This window comes from Bradysia coprophila, unplaced genomic scaffold (assembly GCF_014529535.1).
Source record: "Bradysia coprophila strain Holo2 unplaced genomic scaffold, BU_Bcop_v1 contig_24, whole genome shotgun sequence".
Lineage (NCBI taxonomy): Eukaryota > Metazoa > Arthropoda > Insecta > Diptera > Sciaridae > Bradysia > Bradysia coprophila.
Genome location: NW_023503501.1, coordinates 3,326,780 through 3,334,065, shown reverse-complemented (window position 1 = coordinate 3,334,065; position 7,286 = coordinate 3,326,780).

The following is a 7,286-nucleotide window of genomic DNA, read 5'->3' as shown; positions in this document are numbered from 1 at the left end:
CATCGAAGTTATATTTTATTGACCATCTTGCATATTTTATGGAAGCCTTTAAGTCAAATTGCACACGTAATCAATTTTATATTGCGATTTTTTTTTGTTGATTATACATGTTCATTAATGTAACGAAAACTCATTTTGGATCAAACGATAAAAATCTCTTTTTACCTTAGATATTTTCATTTCTTAAATCGATTCTGATTGGACATAATAAAGGGTGCGTTTCTTTATAGGGAGTTGCTGTTTGGAAATTGAAGCTCAAACGTAGTAGAACATTTCGTCTCAAAATGACTAATATGAGCGATCTATTTTTTGTGAACCAACTTCTCTGCTTTGACATTTCGAGGAACCAGAGTGAAGTTAGAAAATAGAGTGAAATGAAGGAAGTACTGAAAAAAAATTGTGGTATACAGGCCAAACGAGGTTTCCTATCTCAGGTCCGCTGGTCGTCAGGTCCGCTATTGTAGACATGGTCGTCAGGTCAGCTATTGTAGACATGGTCGTCAGGTCAGCTATTGTAGACATCTAGAACATTTTCATTGTTCATTGCGAATGGAATTCCTTTGAAGATCAAAGTGTAAATTATTTGCACATGGTCATCGTCAGTGCGACAATAAATAGGTTACAATTTTAATGCATGGAAAATCTCACGTATACATTTCACAAATCCAATGCCTGTAAACTAGAGAGACATTCCGCGTCAAAACTCTTTACGATTTAAACTGAATTTGAATTTAATTTATCAACAAGAAATCGTATAGTGTTCTGCATAAAATGATGTTACGTTTGAATGCGGAAGCTACATTCGCAAAATTGCTTGTCAATTTTACGCATTAAATGCAACAATACGAATAAATAGGTGCTACTATCATGCATATACTGGTAGGTAGATAGGTAGATTGGTGAGTAGACTTTGTGAAATCAGCGTTCAGATATAGAAATGTACGTGCTGTTGTAAATGGGTGCACACAGTTGAATACACACACCCAAACGTATTTCCTGGAATTGAAGTGCAAAAAAGCGGATTCACTGGATACATTTGGCTTTGTATATGCTGAAAACTCGTTCAATTATTATTTTACGAAAAAAATGGGCAAAGAACTGTTGCTGATAGAGATACTCGTTTAAAAATAGGTAAACTCTCAACAGGCAGAAACCAACTTGAAACGGATTGGAAAATGGATTCCATTTAGTTGAATCGATCTTTTGTTGCTGGTGTACGTTGATGCATAGATGTTTTAAACGTATTGAAGTCCCAACTAAAAAGTATCGTCAATAATTGATTAAAAAAATCTACGAAACCCGTACTATTCATGTTTTCATGCATTCAGCATTTCAAAGCCATTATATATCCGGGATAAAATTGAAAGGTCCCAATATGCCTAATTTACGAAGTCTGTATAATTATCTTCCATATTTTCATTTGGTATTCGGGTAATATGACGGCCGGACAATTTTTTTTGTTACAAAATGATTGCTTTAAAGGGTAATTTATTTAGAAAACTTCGTCTAATTTATCACTCCCGGAAGCTTCCCATGACCGCTGAAGAAATTACCTTGACCGTGATCATGTGTTTTAAATGCAATTTTGTTACTAAGGATATTGAAGAAGTGGATTGCTTCTTCACCCAAAGGACCGAGTGTCTCGATCGCAAACGACACGAAGTAGTAATTCTGGTTGATGAGGGTCTGCAATTTTACTGTTCTCCTTTTAGCTCTGTCCTCAGCTGCTTCACCAGCTTTTCTCATGCTGAAGCGCCCAGATTAGCTTACTACCCCGTGTCCACTCTTTTACCATCATTCCTTGCCCCGACCATCTGGTTCGAGTTTAGCGGGAACGTCAGGCTTCACCAGCTTTCTTTCGACACTTCAACGCGTGGTGACTCTTGCTGTCAACTTTTGCATCGCACCCGCAGATATGGTGTGACAAAATGTCAGTACCAAGTTGAAGACCAAAAGCAATATGGAAAGCGTTGTTTTCCAGTAAGGTATCGATGTGACGGGAAAACAATACGTTTAACCAGGCTCCTGACTGTGGCCTAAGTTGCAACCAACAGTAACCAAGATCGAGCCTGACTTAAGCAGAAAATACCAAACCAAACCTTAGCAAATTAGGTAAGGTAATTTCAAAGTCCGTCCAACCCTAGCCCGGACTAGGGTTTTCGGGTATTAAAAATGTGATTCTTGTATTTTCATCGGGTTTTGGGTTATTAGGTTTAGTAAACTTAATTTCAGCTTGGTCTGCGCCGGATTAAGACTCAAAAATCCTCGACCAGCTCAACTCTTTTTTTTTTCATTTGAAAATCCCTTTTACATTACTACTACTGTTCATATAAATTAATTGCCTCTTATAATTAACATACGGGGATTAAAATTTTCTCTTTACGTTTTTATTCAAGTCTGAAACAATTCTCAGAATAGATCAGGCTTAACTATATCGCTTGGTCCTCGAAAGACCACAACCAATACATGGGTTTGGTTTTCCAATTACCGGGGATCATTACCATTAATATTTAAATTCTGTTCCATGAAATCTGACCTTTTATTCAGGAAATCGTAAATTATTTTGCATGATTGCTGATGATGATGTGTTCAACTTGCATTGAAATTTGAATGATAAAGCGAAAACTTTATAACGATTGAAACGTTTCACTAATTAAATGTGAATAAATTTATCATCTACGTCCTGTAGCATTTTATGAAATCATCAATGCATCAATTGAATTATCCTAAAAAATGTTTCAAAAAAAAAAAAACGCGACGCAAAAGTATGAATTGCAAAACAATTTTTTCATATAAACATATCGACTGTACATTGTATAAATTATAATATAAATGTGTAAATTGAATATTAAAAACCAATATACTTGTAATATAAAAAAAAGATTAAATAAAAATAAATAAATTTAAAAAACGGGGCGTAAATAATAAAACATTAAAATGAAAATTAAATGGAACTAAAGGTTTTTTATATGACCTAAATTATACACCGAAAATAAATAAAATAGAAACAGCGATGGACGAAATTAATAATGAATGGAAAACAAAAATATTTGTAAATTGCTCACATTTGAAACTAATAAAAAAGAATCATCCTAAAAGTAAAAACTAGTTCAATTTAAATTAACAACTCGACATTACATAAAAATACATTGACGCATACGATGTTTGAATCGATTATGCCTAAAAAAGAATATTGTGGAAACAATACAACCATTAGAAAGTAAGTGAAACCGTTGCATTTAACTACATTTTCATTTGGTAAATCTTTACATTTTCAAACTTTTTTTTTTGAATTCATATTTGCAATATGACATCTGGACTAATAATTCCAGGGTACCGGAAATTGAATAACTCTTTACAGATTCATTTATCTTCAGCGTTTTCAGGGGTTATTTTGGAGTTTTTTTTTTAATTCTAGAAATTTTTTGTTTAGTCCTATGAGTCAAAAAACTCGGTTTAAGTTTTTTGAATTTTTTAATTATCTCATGTGATTTAGCATGAAAAACCATTGAGCAATTTTTTTCTGGAAAATGGAAAATCGCTTTTCCTGCCGGAAAATCAGTTTTTCTTTGAAAACCTGATTCATTACCAACATTTCGTGGAACAACTTTTTTATGTGAAACAAACTGGCGTCAATATAGGAATATTCCTAAAAAATGACCAGGAAAATTCCTAAACTTTGAATTCACCGCACATCGTCAATTCGAAACTTCATTAAATGAGGGCTTTTTGGATAGCTTAAGTCAGTGCCTTTCCAATGCTGTCCGGATGGCTTAACTAAGCCAGGATTTTTACGAATCCTAGAACTAGATCCTGTTTTTATGTTTTTCATGTTCAGGTCATTCTTGAGGTAATAAGAGGTCAGCTCCTTACAACAAATTATTCATTATTGGTTGTTCAACTTCTAGGTCCGCAGGAAAAACTTAAAGCGAACGGATTGACACAAGGGCCTGGACTAAACGTTTTCCATAAAATTCTACAAATTCCAAAAATTTTCAAATTTTTTCTAAATTACAGAATGTTGTAGAAACTTGGGAAGTTTACAGAATTTTTTAGAAATATTTCTTCGAAATTCTGCAATTTCTAAAAATTTCCTAAAATTCCAGAAAATAGAAAGTTTTCTAAATAGTAAGTCCTGAATGTTTTATGATAGCTGCATCGATCAGTTGATCCGAATTAGATGTGATGTGATAAGTCTTATTTAGAAGGGGGTAATCATTATATGGAAACGGTTGTGTGTCCGTGCATGACAACAATTCTATCAATAACTTTCGAGTCTCCGAGTGTTCCAAATTTGCAAGAAAAAAATGAATCTCAAGAACTGAACGAACTCGAATATTTTGAATTATGACTACTAGAAATCCTCAGTGCATGTTCTGTCGGTTAGTGCAGACAGGATACACAATCTCATAATAATGATTCGTCACTCATATTGAGACGAAATGTGAATTTGAAATCGTAAAAACGTTAATGCTACTTACAGCGTTACAATTTCTGACTATAGCATACGGAATACGATTCTCATTCCCTGTTAAGTGATATAATGGTCTCGTTTTAATTTATTTTAATGTTCGTAAAAGCTATTTGCTTTCTTCCACTCCATTTTTATAGTATACTTGGATCCATTGCAATTTTTTTGCTGTCACAATAGGGGAAAATTTACGTTTCCCGGCAATACGATCTAATTTATTTTTGAAAGAAGAAATTTTGTTAAGAATAAATTTGTGTGAACCACATCACTAGTGAATAATAATGTAGTTTTAAACAAACCAATTCTCTTCATGTAAAGACGTCTTCTTAAATCGGCATCCGCTACTACAAGTTCTAAGAACACTTTCAGCAAATTCGTTTTTTTACACTTTCGTAATATCTTTTCCAAGCTTTAAATAATATATTTTAAAATAAAAAAATAAATAAAATAAAATAAAAATCATACTAAATGGACTGATCAATTTTAAGTGTATTTATGTAAGTGGTATATATTGTTGTTAAAACTTTTAAGATTCAATTTGCATAAAACCATTTCCCCCAGAAACATTTTGTCCGAAAATATTAATAGTCAATTAAAGTAAAACACTCCAAATTCCAGCAGAAGATAATTTTCCTACATTACCAGAAGCAGAAAAAAAAAAACAAATGGAAAAAAATTAGTTTAATCAAATAAGGAAAAATTTATGGAAACAACAGTTTATGTTGTTCATGCAAAAAAAAAACACAATATGGGTGGGCAATGATTCGAAGATCGGAACGGAAGTAATCCACAAAACATAATTTCCTTCACTTTTTTAAAAATTTATGAAAAACTGGCGCCAAATCAAAGAAGTAGATTTTCTACCCTCACATATTTCAACCACTACCAAAAGACTGTATTTGTGTACTCATCCCCTATATCATTGTTTTTCTAATCCAACCAAACAGAAAGTATTGGGGAAAAAATTGGTCCAAAACGTGTTTTTGGTGAGTCGTCAAAGTTGCACTGATCATGCAAAATTGTCAATCTTAAACTTAAAAATTCATCAATCAGAAAAAATATTCGTCAAAATTAGGGTTGGTTACTAAACCACCTTTAATTCGGTCTGACTAATTTTCTTATTAGCATAAGATGCATTTCGGCTTTATGCCATCAGCAGCTTCTCTACGTAATTATAATACATTTGATCTGTTGTTCTGAATTTTTGTTAGAAAAATATTCGAATGAGCTGAAATTCCTGAGAATGTTGGAGACAATCAAAAAAAAGAAAGAGAAGATTTTGAAAATCATTTCTGAAGTGTTCGTGGTGGGAGTGGTTATTTTGCCTAAAATTGAGGCAAAATGACTGAATTGAGAAAATGGAGTTTTTGAAATATGCACAGAAAACAATATTTTTGGTTCAAACGACGCACTTCAAGCAAAAATGCCGGTGTTATCGTTTCAACGTTATATTTCAAACTAAAACCGTTCTCGTACAGATGATAACAATGAAATTATGTTATTCTAATCAGTGATTGACTACACCTACTTCACGTGAAACATGAAACTGTTCAGAATGTTCTGAACATCGAGTAGATAGCTCAGTTTGTTTGGTACACTGTCCAGTTTCAGTACCCTAGAGTATCACTCATGCTTGAAGTGCAGTGGATTGAAGTATTATTAAAGTATTAAAATTAAATTAGAAACACAACTTAATTGAGTCTAATTAGTATAAAAAACTGACATAGGTATTGGATAAATACACCAAACCAGTTTTTTGGTAGAGGTCGGAATAGTTGAGGGTACGGATTGTCGAAAATTTTACTTCTTTGATTATGGGCCAGTTCTTGATAAATAAAAAAAACATAGCTAACGCCGACCCGTACGAAACACCTATTCGTATCAAAAGCCTTTAATGTGAAACTCTTCATTTCTCTTACTTCATTTTCGTCTCTGCTGAAAAACTATTCTCCCTTTAAAATCACTTACATTATCCACTCTTTGCCTTGTTATCATATACAACTAAATTGCCGGAGGCAATATAGACAGCCCCGTACGAAGACAAATTTCATAAATTCCTATTTAAACAGCTATATACCGCTATATTTAACTATATTTCACTGTAAATAAACATTTCACAGAGGAATATGCTATTATATAGCTCTATATGCCTGTATATAGCTCAATATAGCTGTATATAGGTATATATAGATGTCCGTATATGGAATCCCTGAAACCCCACACACATAACAAATTATTTCCATGTTAACAGAAACTCATCATCATCAGTATCATTTTTCCCAAGATATTTCTATTTTACTAAAATCCAATATGGCCGCCGGCAGCCATTTTGTTAGGAGACCGGAAATAGTACCGACGCTTTACATTCGTTAACACCTTTCAAACAAAAAAAAAATCATGAAATTCGGTCAAAATTTACTCGAGATATTGTCAAAATACACCACGTTCACTGTACTTCCGAGTAGCCAGATAAGAGCTCACTCCAAGAGACCTAGCTCACGCTCCGGAGAACATAATTTCATAAAAAAAATTTTCCCTGATTGGTACGGTCAATACCTATCTAATAAAGCTAAAACAGACGAAATATGTTCAAATGTGGCCGACCTACAAGCAAAAACTGCTTGCCGCCCTGTGCCTGTTCCACACCAAGGGGTCTAACTCACGAGTCGGTCATCCGATTTCCATAAACTTTTTTTTTGTCGATCGGTATTGTAAATACCTTTTATTTGACGTATCACTTACAAGTTTAACGTTTAAATGTCCGGAGATATCTTCGAAAAACCGTAAAGCACTTATTGGGCCACAGCTCGGGAGG